General features: G+C 40.9%; 1 protein-coding gene across 2 annotated transcripts in view; it reads left to right on the top strand.

Annotated features, from left to right (window-relative positions):
• LOC105258854 (3-phosphoinositide-dependent protein kinase 1) overlaps nt 1–19,278 on the top strand; it is a 298,992-nt gene that overhangs the window by 212,932 nt on the left and 66,782 nt on the right. Inside the window, exon 1 of one of the 2 annotated variants that reach the window (XM_011270392.3) lies at nt 12,558–12,578. The exons of the other annotated variant lie outside the window; for it this stretch is intronic. The gene's annotated coding sequence lies outside the window, so the exon portion shown is untranslated. Of the gene's footprint in view, nt 1–12,557; nt 12,579–19,278 lie in introns of those variants that run through there. 2 annotated transcript variants of the gene reach the window in all.

Below are 19,278 nucleotides of genomic sequence, written 5' to 3'. Positions count from 1 at the left end.
ATTTTATGGAACTATAACAATCAATTCCCTGAATCGTAAGAAGAGAGTGCGCATTTTATAAAGCGCGCTCTTTACGCATCGTATCTCGCCTCTGTAACTTGTCTCCGGCCTCGAATAAAGGACCCGCGCTTGCACTTTTATTTTATTTATCGTCGATATGCCGCACGACAAGTAACCCATAAATTATTAATGCCATCAAAACTCGCTGTGTAATTTATATCGTGCGTTGCCGGATCATCGACCATTTGTTGACATCGTAAGACCTTCCGGAGCGAAATATTATTTTTACTAACATTATATAAAACTGAACACGGCAAGCAAAAGGTTAGAGATACCCAAGTCATTGCGTATAATAGATACATATTTTATTACATTGAACATTTCAAACATTTAATCGTTATTAAAAGTATTTAATCTGTAGTCGATATTCGCAAAATGCCTTAAACGAGCGAATATTGATGTTCGCGCGCGTAATTTAGACGAAAGTAAAAGCCCGCTCGTAAAAGGATGTGCTTAGCTTTCGGATGTCACGATCGATGCTTCTTATCGCGATTGCGGCGTGCAATTACTTGTCGCTCGCGTTTCGCGCCGCGCTCGGTCGGGACGCGCGTGATTAATTAGATTTCATCGAGGTGACATTTAAATAAAGGAGTCGGTATAACAGCGCGTTTTAATGACCGTATTCAATAACGAGTGCCTCGTCGACCGCTTGATTTATGTCGAGGCTGTTAACTGTTAGCGCATTTCCGCGACAGTGCTCGCGCGTCAGCGTTCAATGGAAGAAGGAAGCGTGCCTATTTCCCTAATCCTCTAATCGCGATGACATAACACGAAGACTCATCGTAACCGCGTTGTGCCGCGGCCTTGCCCTTTTTTTCGTAGCCTTGCTTACACGATACGCGCATGCATCTAATTATCGGCAACGCCAACTATTATTATCGTGTTCCATTACGTCGATCCGCATATCACGTGCTGATAATTAATACACGTGGCGAGGCCATCGCAATCGTTTTTTTTTCCTCCTTTTTTTTGCGGAGTGCGACGAGTCTCTGCGCTAGGAGACCCCCGGGGAAAGAAACTCAAGTCTTATCGACGACAAGCGAAACTGGCGTGTACTCGATAAAAAAACAGGTACTTCCCGCCAATATTGACATTCCGTGGTAACCGAGTACAACATATCGGATAAAAGCCAGCAGTGAAAGCGAGATAGTGGAAAAAGACGCGGGAGGAAAAGTATCGTTTATCGACTGTGACTCCGTCAATCTTTAAACGAAGAAGAAAATATTGCGAATTAAACAATATTGAGAAAAATACTACACAAGATTGTGTTATATAGGATTGCACAAAATATCGAGAATAGTCTTGATATTGTCTCGAAATTCGAGACAAGATCAAAAAAATTTTTTAATCTATTATTGAGACAATATCAAGAGTAAGCTTATCAACAAAAATTATTGTCTTGTCAAGATTATTGATTTTTAACGAAAGCTAAAATATGTATATTTGTAAATTATACGAAAAAATATCACTCTTCAATGAATAAAAATATGTATATTAATAAGTTTAGAAATTAATAAACAATAAACAAAGTAAAGAACATAAAATTTTAAATAAATAACATAAATAGTAAAATAATTTCATCTTAAATTGTATTACAAAGATTATGTTGAATGTCATTTTAAACAATTGTTCAATATTAGATAAAAATTGTTAATAAAATTGAGACAAGACAATATAAGACGAGATATCTGTTACAAAGATTTACTCAAACCCAAGACAAGATTCGCGTTTTCAAAAATTTTTAACACCAATATAATAGTTTTTACGAATCTTATTTTGAATCTTGCGCAACTATAGTATTATATATATATATAGCAGTGATAATTTATGAAGGATGACAATTAGAAAGAAAATTTAGACAATAATATATTTATATATTTATTGTTTAGAATAAATATACATTTATTTATATGACAAAATTACACGATACATGAATATTATAATAAAATATCGAGACGCGATCACTCGGTGCCTTTAAGTAACACAGACGGCAGCTCATCTTAGCAACTCCATAAAGCACATTGAAGCCATAAACGCGACTTTGCGCATCCGGATGCTCGCTCAATGTCCGCGCTTTGTGAATATCGCCGGAAGTCGGCCAAGAATCACGGGCACGCTCGCGAGAGACTCCGGCCAAATCGGAAGGGGCGTGCAATCGGAACTCCGAGTCTTGTTGTAAATATTGATCGAGGCTGTACAAACGCTTCCCGGAAACGGGAGCGGAATCGATAGCGACCGCGCTCGTAAAAGAGAGATAGAGATAGAGAAAGAGAGAGGGGAGGGGAGGGGGAAGAGAGAGGGAACGAGAAAGGTAGTGCGCGAACTTCCACGTATCCGCGATGTAATTTGCACGGCCGGGTGGATGTACCTGGAATCGGCGACCGCGAAGATGCGCGCAAAAGGTGCAAACTTGTTTCGCACGTTACGCACGTTCAACGGCCAATCGCTGCAGTCGGTTAATCTTCCGGGAATGAACGACTGGCCGTTTTGCGATAACTGTCGATTAGCGAATTCTCCCGCTGCTGCTTTCACGTTCTCGTCATTCTTCGACAGATAAAACGAGTCAAATGAGTGCGAATCGTATCGATTAAAAATTCGAGTTCTCTTCGTTTGCTCGATAAGATTATTCGAAAAATTCTAAGAGATTAAATCGAAATGAGACGGAATTCACGTGGAAAGTCACGTCGCCTTCGATTCAACCTTGACTGCAAAATTTTGCAAAGAAAAGCGTGGGCACGAGCGATTTTTATGTTCGTTCCCTGGAAAAAGACGGAGGGCACTTTGACATTTCACGATTCGGTGATATATTATTGCGCAAATATGCGCCCGCGGGCAACGTACCAAGTCGTATGATGACTAAAGCGCGCGCGTCGGTCAATGAGTTGCCCGCCAAAAATATAGCGCGCCTTCAGTCACGCCCGTTTTTAATAGATCTTTCTTTGCGGGAGAGTAGAGGAAGCCGTTTCAAGCATCTCACCCGTTGTGTAATACGAGACCGTAACCGGATAATGATGACGGCGACGTAACCCTTGTAATCCGTTTACCAAATACATTGCTCGTCTTCGACGAAGACTTTCGTGCAAGAAAAAAATAAAATATTTATGCAAATTATCTCATAAAGACAGTGTTTGGAGAAACATGATTTTTCTCTCTCTCCCTCTATATATATATTTTTTCCAAAATTTATCGCAATATTTTGGTAAATATTCACGTGTAATAATTTATACAGCTGACACACACTGACACCGTTGTATATATTATACAAGTTATGCCAATTTAATTCGTTTTATATACGTGATGTAGACAACATATATATTATTTCCATAATCAAGAAACTGAAATAGCAAACCCAAGCTCGCAGCTGGGAGAAAGTTATACAATAATACGTATTATATAACAATACGATGAGTTTGAAAAAAGTCAGCGAGGAGAGATACCTCTCATACTGATATTTACCAGTGTCTTTTTTATTATTCATTTATTTTCTCCGGTTTTGAGAACTCTCCCTCTCGAATATAAAAGTTTCCCCCCTTTGAATCCATCTTTTTTTTATAAAACAACATTTGCTAGATTTCCGCCGCTGGTTTCTCCCGTCGCGCTTGTTTGCTCGCACACGTGGCGCGCCGAGAGAGCAATCTAATTTGCGTGGGTGAATATACAGCGGTGCGGCCCTTCGCATTCGTATGAAATAAGGGGGAAACGCGCGGGGAGGGCGTCGAGAATTGTAAAACTAAGCCAGCTGGCGTCGAGAACGCGGTGGCGATAAGCGTGTCGGGCGTTATCAGCGCAAACACACCGCGCGTCTCGTCTCGTCGCGTCTCGTCGCGTCGTCACCAACGGTCGAAGCGCGCGCGAGTTCGTTACGGCTGATAAAAGTCGGCCGTGTTCGTACGCGTGTGTGTGAACCGCGTACCCGGCGCGCGTTTCATTCATGGAAACGACGGTTGTATAACGTGCGCGGAACTCGACGTTTCTATTTTTCGAGACGGGAGTTCGATACTGCGCCGCCGATAACGAGCGACGCGCCAAGTGTGACGCCGAGGCATTCCTATTTTTCCCTTTTGAATCCTTTTCTTCTCAAACGACGGCGAAACACGTAAGAGTTTATGGAACACGCCGACCCCTCCCAAAGACGCGAATGAATTATGTTAATGAATCCCTTAATGAGAGCTTCCTCCCGCCTTCATGAGATCCGGCAAAGGATTCGTATTCTTGCCAGTAATTACAGAGATACATTTATTCTGCAAAGAGGAATAGATTTAAAAGCAACTAATTTATTTCGTGAGATTATGAACTTTTAATCATTAAGATCAGAGATTGACTCACTATTATTATTCTTTTCCGTTCCACATTATTTCCGTCTCTTACATAGTATAGTAAAAAATATTAAATTAATAAATCTAGTATAGTAAAAAATATTAAATTAATAAATCTAGTATAGTAAAAAATATTAAATCAATAAATCTCATATATTATACTCGTGTATTAATATTTATGTTTCTTTTTTTATATTAATATTAAAATTTTTTTATATATTAATTTTTATATATTAAGAGGCCAAGTTAAAATCTTAATTAAATCATTTTTATTCGGCACTTGAATTACACATCTGAATCTCGTTCTAGCTAATTATAGTAGCATATATTGGGAGCAAGGAAAGAAAAATAAAAATCTCCAAAAAATCGATTTATATTGTGTATATATTTTAATAATTAATAATTATAGCTTCAATATTCACATATATATATATATATATATATATATATATATATATATATATTTAATGAATCAAAGTGCATGCGATTGGAATCTTGAAGGCGTGCGAACCAAGTATTTCTCGCGCACTTGCATTCAAAAGACGGCTTCGATACGCCCTCGAAACGCTCGTCAAAGTATTTGCTGGTGCTCTGCACGCACGCGTACTCGCCCAAACGGGAATACCTGCGGATATACCTGGAAATACTCGAAGAACACGCGTCGTTCTCACACCAATAAGAGTCAGTCCGGGGGGGCATTCCGGCCACAAGTCGAAGTCAAAGGTTCACCGTACGTCCCGTTTATCGTTATTGCAGGCACGCACTAATGAACGAGCCATTTGTCTCCTGCGGTAGGTATCTCGGTACCTTCTCTTTTATAATGCGGGCCGTCGACCGGCCGCAACTCCCGAAATATTCTAATTAGGACGCAGGTGCGCCGCTTAAGACGCGAATTACGCGTCAATGACAAATTACGCGGTCGCACGCGAGTTTTTCCTCCGTGTCGGATTTAATCGCTTTATCAGAAATCTAACGAAGATTACCAATGATTTATTATGTATGTTAACTCTACCTTTTTTCAAATATTTTTTTCTCGTTGCCGCCTCCGATGATTCTAATTGACAATTCATTACGAGATATCTCTCGAGGATGATCTCCGCGAAAGCGTCATTCTCGCCGCATTCTGTGGAAATACGTGGTAAGCGGTGAATAATAATCGAGTCAGTTGGTATGTCAGTTATGGTGACTCATGATTCGGCATCAAGATGACGGGATGATATTTATGACAACTGCGTAGATATGCGGTTAATTGCGTACGTGTTGTAATTATAAAACATAAATAATAATTAGCCTACGCTTTCGATGCAACTATTTATGTATTGTCCATTAATATAAATATATATATAGAACGATATGTAAGTGACAAATTATCTAGACGGTATACATCTTTACACGTATAATGAAGCCTTTATTAATCATAAAATATTAGTTAACAATTCTTGTTTTTGTGTTTACGTAATTTTTATTTTTAATTTATCTAATGAAAACTTGCTTTACACTTTCCTCCTAGTTTTTAAATAAAATATAAAAACGAAATATAGAAATTGCGCTTGAAACATTCAAAATGCCTCGATTCACCGTCGATTCCGAACACGTTCGAATTGGCAGACCCGTCGCTTACGATGATTCACGATGATTTTATGATCGGCGGCAATGTCTCGCTGTTGTGTTAAATATTGCCGGTTTTATTGCGGAGGTGTCGCGAGTAAATTTATAACATTTCGCGAACGGGCGATGCGAATGAACGATGGCGAGAAGCGAGAAGGCATTTTTTTTCGCAAAGCTCTCGGACAGTTTATTATTGAGGAGTTATATTATGCGTGCGAATCGTAGCGCCAGACATCCCGTGTATGAGATATGACATTGCATAATACGTCTAACTATTTATGCAGATCAGGATTTACGCGTTATATAAATAGATCAACACCACAGAGAGTAACTTGGTGCTTTTCTTTTCGCACTAGGCAATTGTCTGGTCACTTTATTGTCCGGCATCGAACTTTCGTAATTTGTTCTTGGATGAGCAGCGAGAAAGTGTTACAATGGGAAAGAATTTAGCTACATTTCTTCAACATCAATTATTTTTTAGAAAGATGATATAATTCTTGATATTATAAGTCTTAACTAACTGAAAGATAGCATCATTTTATTATTTCACTATTATATTAATAATTACGAATGCTGATGAAAAAATTTTTATCCTTAAAGTTTTTATTTTTAGAAATACTTTTTTAAAAAATTGAAGTTTTTAATTGTAAAATATTTAAAAAAATTGAAATTTTTATGTTTAAAATACTTTTAAAAATAATTATCATCAATATTTAAAAAAAAAGTTTATTTTTAAAAATAATTATCATATATTAAAGTATTTTAAAATATAGTTGGAGATATTTCTTATTCAAATTCAAATTTTTTATCAATAAACTCTAACTATTTTTAAAACGACTCTAACTATTTTTAAAATAAAATTTTTCTAATTGTAACATATTGTAACACATTTTAAAATAAATTTTTCTAATTGTAACATTTAAAAAAAATAATTAAATTTAAATAATCAAATTTTAAAATTTTCAAATAATAAAATTAAATAATCAAATTTTTATGAAATATTTTTAGTATGAGTATTTTGCGCATATTTTCACATTTTCAAAGCTAGCCTTTTTCACAAATTTTAAAAAGTCGTCACCTCTTTCTATATTCGAAGAGTGTTATCCTATAATAAAAAGAAATTATATCAATATTTTATGAAAATTTTTTAACATTTAATGACAACTAAATACATTAAATGTTTTGAATAATTTTATATTTTAAGTTTTCATTAAAAAATCATCAGCAAAGTACTTTTTAAGGAGCATTTATCTCTTTTCGCTGAATGATTACACGATATTCTTCACTTTACTCTTATTCTATAATAAATTTGTTGATAGTCCAAGAAAACACGTAAAGGTAATTTTAGATAGTTGGCGTGAACCAAGAAACGACCGAAAATAATTTCGCGGCAAAATGTAGAGTTATTTTCGTAATTTACACGGTTCAATAATAGCAGTAGTCACGCGAATGTTATTCAACAAAGAATGTAAAAGTAACACAGGTCACTTTCGCATTCGGATTTTAAACTCTTAAATCGAGCAACATTGTCATGGTATTTACAATCAGATCGTTACATTTCCAACTTTTTAATATGATAAGAATTGCGATTGGCAGCAACATCATGACAAAGATCTGAAATGTCGCGATTTGATTTCAATTTGGAGCTTCGAATGCTCAGATCGCTCGGAGAAAGGGATCTACGTTCCGTCGTCGACATGGATCGGCTTCGCGTGCACGCGTGATTTTTGTGGTCACACGCGTGATTTTTGTGGTTGCACACGTCACGCCTCGTTCCGGCGATCCGGTCGACTGGCCGGCGCGATGGAAGAGGTCGTAGTCAATTAGCGGAGGCAGATCTTCGCGCAAGATGCAAGGCCGAGGCTCATCTCTTCTACGAACCGCCGCGCCATACGACGCCTGTAACCGCCGCGGTACCTATATTGGATCATTAATCTTGCCGGTTAGTTGGTAGCTCCGCTGCTCCGTCTCTCCCTCCTTCTCTCCTACTCTTTCTCTCTCTCTTTCGGGTCCGCACGCAACCCGGGAAAGTGTATGTTCCGCCGCAACTCATGCGGGACTACGTGTCGCGCCTTCGCGGCGGAATCGAGATTTACGATCGTCGAAATCAACGAAGAATGGATGAGTGGTTGGTTTTACGCTGCATTTTGCGAAGGTGCATTGCGAGAGAAACGCCATGTGTTTAACCAAATTTTTGATTGCCTCATTTTGCGTCTTATCTCTACATGGGAATTCGAATCGACGATTTTAAGTGCGTAAATTAAACGCATTCAACTGTCATCGAAATAGAGAGAGAGAGAGAGAGAGAGAGAGAAACATGATTATATAATAATTACATAGGCCTTTTTTTGCAACGAGATTGCAATTATTGCGCTATTGAGAGTCACTGCGTCGGCGATATATGCGAATAACAAGACTCAAGTAACAGGAAATTCCGACTTATTTATAGACACGTTAATTCTTAAGGAAACAAACACGGTAGGGACCGTCTCGTGTCTAGACTGTCGTGACGAGGTATCGCAATATTTATCGTCTATGCAAATAATTGCGAAAAAGCCAAATGTTTTAACGTTGTGATATAATTGGCGAAAACAAGACGAAACTTATTAGTTCAAACGAATATTCTAACAAGCATTCATTGGACAGCGTTAAATGATCCGTGATGCTGTGAGATTTCTCGAGAAAACGGGTGTGAAATTGTTTTTATTTTGTGAAAAATAGATTTTGAATGTTCTCAAAAGAATAATAATGTTAAATGTGCTTTTGCTATAAATAACGTTAAATAAATTTAAAGATGTCCTTTAATCATTATAATACACTAATCATTATCGAAAAGTCCGCAAACATGGACAGATATTCCTATGAAACATTCAATGGATATTCAAGGATTTTTATTAATTATGCTACGTGATTTTATTCCGAGGCTTTCCAACTGTCTTTACTCTCATTTCGTGGCTTTCTTTCGTCTCGGGTCAAGAGAACGCGTCCCAATCCCGGAACGAGATGTCGAGGGCCCGACTTCCGGCACGGATAAAACCGTCTACGGTTAGCGAGGGTCGCCACTTTTAGAAACGCGTTGTAAACAGCCGTGGCGTTTATAAATTTAGAGAAGCGCTAATCCTGCTTATTGACTGCGCTCATTTCAGACACCATTGTTTACGCGATTGGCGACGAGCTCGTTCTCGTTACGTCGTCTTCTTCCTGGTCTCGTGCTTCACGTCCCGGAATCACCCCAATTTCTCGTAGCTTTAAATAAAGTGACAGTCGACCGGCGCGGAATTCATACGCTGTAGGCCTCGCGCCCAGTCTCGTTCGAGTTTCGAGAACGAGATACGAAACGGTTGACAAAAAGAGGGCGGCGAGCGTGCGAACCAACGCGGCGAAAGTGAATTCCGTCTCGGGTTTGACTTTCAAAAGAGCGACACACGGCTCACCTTGTGTCTCGAGCACGCACGTGTGCGCGCGCGCGCGTTTGCGCGATTTATTGCGCGGCATTGTCGAAAGAAATCAGCCCCGGGGCACCGAAACCGTTCCATGCCGTGTCGATCAAATGTCTCTTCTATATATATTGCGCAGCTCTTTTTTTCCTTTTTTTCTTTTTCTTCAATAACGACGCCGAGCCGCGGAATAGGAAAGCTATTAGGCGGCCTCTAATAGTACAGATTGGTCCATCGCGGTCAGATTCGTATCTATCGCGCTAGCAGCGACTCGTTACCTTCGAAATTCTAACGGTACCTGTCCATCACGATGTACGATCGCTTCCCGCATGATATGCGTGTATTTGGAATGGCCTCGAGGAGAAGCGGTCCATATGTGAAGTCTGTGCTATTAATACCATGTATTACCCAAGCCTATGCCCGACCGATGGAAAACATATATATACGTATGTAATGTGCGACATACGTACTCAAAAAATGCTACGATGATAACATTAATTTATAAAAATTGCTTATAAGAGAGAATAAAAATAAAAAATATGATCTTGTCAAAAAAAAAGCGATAATAGGATAAATGATTTTAAAGCGAGAATGGAATAACGTGGAATAATGTATTTATCATGTCGGTGATGAAAGATGAATCATGCAGCAGTACACGGGATAATCTGCCGCGCGATATTCCCTTTTGGAGGAAGATAAATAAATTCAACGTATTGCGAACTTACGTGCGGAATAAATCCTAGGTAGAGTGTCTGCGAGAGGCGAATCTCGGCGAATAGATCTTCCCGGCTCGCGACAGAAACTCTCGCGAGAATTCCTGCTCCCGTAATAAATTCGCGAGCGTAATGATACCGTTTGGCGAGTTTTTACGCAATTTAGAAAGCACACCGACCGACGTAAATCGACGAGCCGTTAGATCGGCGGATGACAAAGGGGATCTATGCTCCGAGGGAGCAATCTAATATTTCTAATTTATGGAGCCAATTATACGGGGAAGGGGGAAAGGGCGCCGCGCCGCGATGATGTCATAGACATTATTAGTGGTGCAATTCCGCGGAATGTCGGCCGCTAAGTTATGAAACTACAGAAATCTATTCGCGCGCCGCCCCACACGCGCTAGCGCTCTATCTAGAGTACACTTTCTTCTCTAAGCGAGATAAATATCTCCCGTGCGCGTAATTGCAGCCGCTGTACTCTAAAACGCGCGGCCGGCCGGTGATAATTTCATGATAACTAGATTTTAATCCCTTCCGGCCAGCAAATTTAATTGAAATACACTGCTTTGTATCCATAAATAACTGAAACATTTTCTTTCAATTTGTTCAATACTCGAGCATAAATTCTCACCGCATAATTTATTTCTCATATAGATAAATTCTATATAATCCGAGAAATATCTTAAATTTTATTTTACTCAGCAAGTGAATTTGTACAATTTTTAAACGTAATATTTTCATTGCAAATATATATATATGGTGGACGCGCGATATTAATTATATGAGAAATTCAGATTTTCGGAAAGGATTAAGAAATATCTCAAGTTTTATTTTATTCAGCAAATGAACAAATTCTACAATTTTTAAACTTTATATTACTGCAAGTATATAGCGGACGCGCGATATTAATTGAAATGGTTAGATCGGAAAGGATTAAGAATCCCGAACGCGAAACAGACAGGTGGCTTTTAATTCCGCAACTTTATAAGCGGAATGTTGTCGGCGAGAGGCGAAGAAAGATAAGTAAAGATAGACTCACCAGCAAAAGCAAAAGCGCATAAAAGCGATTAAGGCAGTTACGGACGAATTATCTTTCGATCGGCTATAACTCAAGCAACTTTATTTCGAGAGTCGATATTACGATACGTATCTCGTATTCGATAGATCCCGATGTTGTATTTCGCGACGGCAAATCCGACGGTATCCTCGCGCCTGGAAAAGGAGACGTTTAAAAACAAGATTAGAGACGCCGTATGATGTATTTTCGCTGACCTAAATCTCGGAGTTGTCGTTGGAGAGCTGTCGAGCTCTCGAGCTTGTCGAGGTATCTCTCGGCCGCGTCTATCATCGATTATTCACACAAATATTCCGCTCAGCTTCATAGAGATCTTCTCGGTGAGTTTACTTGTAACTCCGAAACATGAAAGACATTACAATCCGGCCGGTCGCCCGTCGTAAAAAGTGATCCAAGCCACTCACGTTTGCCCGGGACTGACCTGGATCCCCTGCATCGCGACGATACGCCTCTAGTATCCGAGGATAATTGAGCTTCCAGTAGAGAAAGAGAGTTGAGGGAACGGATTCTGCCAGCCATCGTAATCCTCGACGTTTCTGAATTCCGAAGGAAAATTCGTGCTCGGCGGGGCACGATAGCCAAATGGCCGTGCAACGCGATCGCAAATTTCCCGTCAAGTTTCTCGATGAACCTTTAGCCGAGGAAAAATATCGCATTAACTCTGGGCATTTTCTCTGGGAATGGCAAATTCTCTCGAGACTGGATAACGATCGATGCGATGATGACGAGATTGCCGAATCTCATTCTCTCTCCTGCAATTGCATGAATAAAATTGATGGAATAAGATCGAAAAAGATACGATACGAAATGAAACCATAATGGTCTACGAATCGGTTCTTGAAAATAAATACATTGGAAAATATTTTGATGAAAATATTTGAAATTTGGTGTACCAAAAGTGGGACACGTCAGTTTGAATTTTCATGTTATTGGGAAAAACTAGAGGAACGGTTATTTTAAAACGAATATCAATTTTGTTCATTTAAATATCGACAGCGTGATTAAATATTAATGTCCCACTGTTGGTCCAGAAACTAATTGATCAAAAATTAATGTCTCGCTGTCATGAATATTGGACAGAAACGAAAATGAAAAGTAGTCCAACTATATATATATATATACTCAATATATTATATATATAATAGAAAATATTATTTTTCATTTATATTTATCAAAAATATTATAAATGAAGAAAATTCACAATTTAATATATTGCGTAAAATACCTACTATTTATTTATTCACTCATTTATTTATTTATTTATTCATTTATTTATTTTGCAAATTTATATATGATTTTCAGAAGATAAAAAGACTGCGCGGTTGAGTAGCAGAGTGTATCGTTTCAGCATAAATCCGAAGCGTCGGTAAGTATATATATATATATCGATAGCAAAATCAAAAGAAAAATATCAATGATAAATCGACAACGCGCGAAACAAAACTAAAAAACGATCACCTTTATTCGAGGCAATTTCTAACGGATCGATATTCGGTATTCTTTGAAATTCGCGCAAGGATAGTCGCTGCGACGTGCGCTGTCTTTGCAGAAATCCGGAGAGCCTTGCCGAGCTCTTACCGCGAGTCGCGCAAGGCCGTTTCAACGGTGGTATTCGGGCCAGCCGTTTCTTTAGAAAGGAGCACGCCGCTTACGCGGCCCCGCGACACGAAGCATGCAGAAAACAAAAACATTTCTCCGCGACTGGCGTGCGCGCGGAGAACGGAGCTGATTCTGCCATATGCACATAAACACGGATAGATCGTATCGCGTATCCAACAGACGGATCCTCGGATGATACATGGGATTCCCGGATCATATTTTCCTCGTTCGTCGTTCTCCGGGGAGACGACGAGCGAGGCGTAACTGCGTCGCAAATTTCGCGTTTGCAACAATGTGCGAGCCACCGCTAAACAATGCGCCTGAGAAACTCGCGGCCAAAGTATGAGCGCCCGTCGTGGTGCGCCGTCATGGCAAATTACTAGCATATTTAACGAAATCCGTTATGTAAGAAGAGATATGCCGGCCGTACTTTCGAGAGAGAAAGAGAAAGAGGGAGAAATCCTCGTTCCAGTCTCGGCCAGTGACGGAGTCGCGCGCGTGTCGGCGGCCCTCTTAGGCTCTCCCGGGCACGTTACACGCGCGTGCTACGTAGTCAAAGGCCATTGTGCCACTCCAGGATTCCGACGTGAGTCACACACTCGGTGCCCCCGGACGTGGTGCGCGCCACGAGTAAAGCACGCTCGCAATCGCTCGGCTAATCGAGATCACGCTGACTCAGAAAGAGAGCTTGTCGATGGAGAGGCTTGTCATTTAAAACCGCGCTTGCCTAATAAAGCGAGCACTCTTTTAGGCGCGGGCACAGCCGCGCATTCCCGGGGTCACCGAATCCTTGTCCCGCAATTCGAGGGACGGGCCGGGCACCGCGATTGCCATAAGAGGCCCGCCGCTGTCAAAACTCGTCCTTCGACTCTCTCGTGACGGATCTTCCCTTATAAATCAAGTATCGAGCGACGCGCCGAATGTTGACGTTGACGACACGTGAGAACACAAAAGTCGCATCCAGATAAAGATCGTGGTGGACATCGAAGGGAGTGGCCGGTCCATTTCGTGGGAACCACTCGAGCACTTTGTGCGAATTATTTTTACGCACTTTATATTCATTCGATTTCCCGCGTATCCTTCTGTTATGTAAACAAACGTCCGTTATATAAACGGAGTCGATTCGACGTAACCGTGTGCGAAGCAAACAATTATTTCCGATATTTAAAACGCGCCTTATCATTGATATAAAAGTATCTGTTTTTCTTTCCTCGGCGCGTCTTTTTTTTTTTTATTTTTTTTCTCCGCGCGTGTTTCGCGAGAGAAAAATATCTTCCCGTGCTCCAATATCAGGAAGTCGCTGCTGAAAGGAAAAAAAACGACTCGCGTTATTTCACGTACTACTCCGAATCCTCTGGGGAGGCACTAAAAAACTTAAGAACCTCGTTTGGGCAAAGACTTTCTCGGCCCTTCTATATGTGTGCTCTTGTCGAAGGAGCAAAGGAAGAAACCGCGAAAATTGCGATACGCGCGCTCTCCTTGCGCTCCGAGCTCATCGAGCGAATCTCTTGATTTCGCGGCTTGGCATTACTACCCATTTCCGGTTCTCGTGGCGCGTATCCGTCGGTATCAATTATGCGAGAAGCGCATACGAGTGCACGTATATGTACACACACGCGCGCGCGTTCGTTTAAAAAGGCACACATATAAATGAGAAGGAGAAGGCACGGCGTCGATCATTAGCATATCCTGGTTCTCAACGAGCCGATCATCTCGCGATCGGCAATAAAGTACCTTCTCGCAGAGGCGAGTTACGCAAAGATTATGCATTGTGAACACACTGTTGCATCGCATGCTCGCTTACATGCTTATGTATACGTGGATTTACGTATTCTAGAGGCGGACGCGCGAAGGCGAGCAGCACGAACGACGTACACGCATCGTTGCGGATCGCAGACGACGTAGCCGAACGGAATTCCGCCGTCTTCGGAATCCTGAAAGACTCGTCTTTTTTTCCGGATCGCTTTCCTCCGCCTTCGGTTTCCGACGAACGAAAAGAAAAAAATGGAAAAGAAAAAGTAGCTCTCGCTGCATCTCGGAGCGAAAAGCCGAAGGAAGAAATCGAAAATTGAAATTCCATTCGTATGCATTAACATCAATAATTTCGAAAAATCTCTCGAGACAAATATTTTTGTGACAAAAATTAAATTTCGATTCACATCCCACACGTCATTTCCCAGGGATTTTTCACAGTGATAGATTCCCGAGACGCGATCCGAAAAAGAAAAAAAAACAAGTATCCTTTCGCGAGTATCCATTCGCTTTAAAATCGCTCCCGATACCGCAGCTTGACGCGAATGTCGATGTCCCGAGACAGAATTCGCATAGACAGTACAGAGAGACGATGTATATCCGATAAGGGCCAACGAGGGCGTGCAGGAGGAGGAGGGTGAGGGGACGGGGGGGGGGAGTCTTCTCGCATGCCTTACGTCTCTGCGTAAGGGGCGGCTGGCGGCTGCGAGCGTGCTAAGAATACCGACCGTGAAGAGAAACGGCCTGGAAGAATGTAAAAGACAATGGAATGTGTCGCGTCGCGCATGCGTGGCTCCGTGGAATGCGGCCCCGTAACGGCATATCCGTTAGCCACGGCGTCTGCCACGAAACGCGGGGCCTTATTGCGCGCGATCGCTTCTCTCGCCGGCCGTGCATCGGCGAGTTTCGCATAATGCCGCTCGTCGTCGCTCGATCTGCTCGTTGTTTCTTCCCGGCCGCTCAGTTTCACGGGTCCGACGATTAATTCCGCGACTATTGCGATTTCTAGAGAGTCGGAAGAACCGATCGTTTCGATTTCGTCACTTCGCACCGCACTGTGCATAATTTGTTCGCTTCTTGCGAGAATTCGTTCTTTAAAATTGAACGACTTTATAAGCGTGCAAATGATACCCGTTGATTATAAGAAAAGCCGTCGGTATTTTATGTCCCGTTAAAAACCTGTGCTTTAAACTGTACTTTACACTGCCGGGTTCGAGGGGTCAAACCTCGGGGAGGGAAAAAAAATCGCGGTTTTACCTCTCGCGAAACGTGTTATGATAATTATACTTTGCAGTGACTTCGCCGGCGTCGCATGACTTTACTTAGCATGAAAGGAACGTCGCGAAATCGCGGATTGGATACGCGCGATCCATTTACCGGTCACCGCGCACCGGTCTCGCAGGGTTTCTTTATCGGGGATTCTCCTGCCCACGAGCACGAATTCTCTGGCGTTCCGTAACTTGCATAAGGTAACTTGTTGCGAATATCTGTAAGATTACGCGGTGCGCGTGTATGTATTTTTTGTATCGAGCGGTTTTTTAAATTTTATCGAAATAATATCGAAGAAAATAGAGGAAGAGAGAAAAGTTGCGACACATTGTTTGAGAAAAATATTTTTAAGGGAAAACCCATCGTCGAAAATAGAGTCGCCTCAAACGACGCGTATCTTATCGGATCGATTCAGGGATCGGCGTCAGGAATGCGAACCCATCATCATCGCCCAGCGGATTATCGAGGCCCGTTTTCGCGCTCGATCAAAGCCGCGACAGAGTGTTTTCGAGAAACCTGGCTCCGGAGCCGTCCCTTTCCTTCCTCATCTTATTTACTCCACGAGATCGACGAGATGTATACGAATGAGCTCGTTATAAATTTTTCGATAGCCGATCAAACGCGGCGGCGAGGCCACACGTTTCGACGAGAGAGACCCGAAGAGTGGCTTTCGATCATTAGAATCACTAAGGTACCGCATCGCGATTCGTAATCGGAATTTCCTGTTTCGCAACGTGTAACATTATTGGAGATTTCAACAGGAATTTTTTATCGCTCGAGCTGGAATTTTCGATAGCGATACGCCGGAAAAATTCGATATCGTTGATTCGATTTGACACGTGTGACTAAAATGACATTCCTCGAAAACTCGTAACTTGTATTTGCGTAATATACAATCAAGTATTTTTTTTTGAGCAATCGTTTACGACCGACATTTAAATGTCAACTTTTATCGCTAATCTTTTATTTTAAATGATTTAAAGTTAATTTTATTTAGAGAATATGGCAAGTGGAAAAAGATAATCGTTAAAATTAAAGCCTGAACGATTTATTACTTAATCGAATGTGCTTCGTTTCGAAAGCAAATGAATATGATCTTTATCGAAAGAGATTCTAATTGTTGATTATAACAATATTAATTGCGATTGGCTTATCGACTGCTAATTGCAATTCCTGCTTGAAAAAAATAGCAGAGTTAAAATTTATTAACTCTTTCGCGCTTCCACTTTCATGACTGACTTTCCGCATTAACTTTGTAAGGAAGGATATAATTCTCATAGATTGCACGCTTTCACTCTTGTCATATCGGCACACGAAGCAGTCAAGTAGAATATTGCTTATATATCATAAACCTATAACAAGAAATCGCGGCTAAAACGATACTTGATCTCGACATTAGAGGATTAATATCGAGTTAGTATTGCCTTTCAATTTGTGTATATTCAACCTAGAGAGTTCGCTTAATAACTATCAAATAAATTTGCAATGATAAATTACTAAGTATTTGTATAATTGTCTAGTAGTTGTCAGATAATTAAGCAGTTAACATTAACAAGGAGTAACGTGATAGTTTATGAAAAATCTCTTCCTTTTTTCCTCCTAGAAAATTTGGTTAGATGAAATATCTATTTTTACATATTTTAAAAATTAATGAATGACCGCTTCAAACATATCGACACGCTCTAAAATTACCTTGAAAAACTCGGGATATTTTATTACGACTACACGTCATTGTTCCAATTATTTATTTCTTTATTCGTCACAGTTGTCGTCAAACATATGTTTCGACGAGCTTGCTAAGGAATCACGCGTGACACATACCGGGCATGCTTCCGACGATAAGATCGATTCGCTTTTATACACGGTAAGTCGAACGGTATTTCGTCCCCGCGGCGACTCTCGGCCGCATTTTCCCGCTGTCATAAAACGATCGCAATAATGAAACCATACGTTTGTACGTCGTTGTTCGATCGAGTTGCGACGGGCCAAAAGAGCGGGGAACGGAGCTAACCGTTTCTTCGAAAAGTGCCGTAAACACGCTAAAATGCGCTCGCGGACTGGTCGTCGTCGACATGTAGCGAATGGTAATGGCTGAACTAACGGTGGGCTTCCTCGAAGTGCACACGCCGCCGGCTCGAGATGTTCCGCTCCTCTTCGAACGCGTCGCAAAAGTCACACGGAACGAGAGGCCCTTTTCACGAGAAAAGGGTTCGTGACAGTTTCTCTCTCTCTCGGCTTCCCACGAAGGGACGACGGACAGTCGCGTGTTACTTCGAGCATTTCTTCAGAGATTCCCGCTTCAGAGAGTCCGAATGCGCGCTAAAACTTCGATACAGGTCGAAACGTCGGTTGTCAAAAAGTCGACTTTGTACGCAGTCCTTTTATAGTTGATTAGATTTGAAAAGAAAGTTTATAAATCCAGTGTAGGAAGTGCCATTTCTGGATTAAACTTTTCCAAAATGTTCTAATCTCGTGCCGAGTGGTGGTGTTAAAAATTCGCGTGAAACTTTGCAAAGTTATTTTTCAATCGAATAAATTCACTTATGTACATTTATAAATTGAAACGAAATGAGAAAAATTGACAATCCATACCAAATATGGCCAAAGATATTTTCTAAACATTTTGCTTTAATACTCAGAGATATTTTAGAGGAATGAAAGGGCGAGGAGATAAGATCGCGATTATTACAAGAGCAGACGTGTAAGAAACGGGGCAAATGTCGCGGTTCGCCCGGAGGTTTCACTCCGCACGGCATTTATCTCTCGCAAAGTTTCCGTTAAAATTGAAGTACCGAGAATTATTGCCTATGATTATATAACACCATTTTGTAACCGACGGTTATAGTTGAACCGACGTGCGAACCTTCCCCGAGCACGCGCGTCTCGCGAAATTTAATTAAAAACTTTCCGGGCAATCTGGCTACGCGGGATTGTCGGGCGTGCCATTTTTGTGTCTTTACCAAACGGGGGAAAGTGCATGTTACAACAAATTTTGCTACCAATGCCAAAGACTCTTCGCTCGTTGTCGCGGTATACTTTAGAAAATTGAATTTTAAGCGACCGGATTTTCGAATCGCGACGTAATCATCGGACGTCCATTATCCAGATTATATCGGCGGTTTTTGGCGAGATGTAGGAAAGTCGAGCGCGCTCATTAAAAATGAAATGGGGTTGATTCAATATCACGAGAATAAAAGGCACATCGTATATATATCTGGAGATTTTATAGTAAGGAGTCACGAAATGACATCAAAGTTAAGCGGTGCATTTCGGCAAAAATCGAGGGCAATTTTCATTCGTTGTTGATTCCACATTTGCTTGAATTACGAGAGGCAAAAGATATGTATCTCGTATAAATAAATTTACAACGAAAGCGATTAGCGATGTTTCATTCGAACAGGAATAAAATAAAAGTCGGGAAATAATCTCGCATGTATACTGAGCGT

The sequence above is a fragment of the Camponotus floridanus genome, unplaced genomic scaffold (assembly GCF_003227725.1).
Source record: "Camponotus floridanus strain SB8 unplaced genomic scaffold, Cflo_v7.5 scaffold2, whole genome shotgun sequence".
NCBI classification, from domain to species: Eukaryota; Metazoa; Arthropoda; class Insecta; order Hymenoptera; family Formicidae; genus Camponotus; species Camponotus floridanus.
The sequence above is the reverse complement of the archived record's forward strand: the minus strand, read 5'-3'. Positions and strand labels throughout refer to the sequence as shown.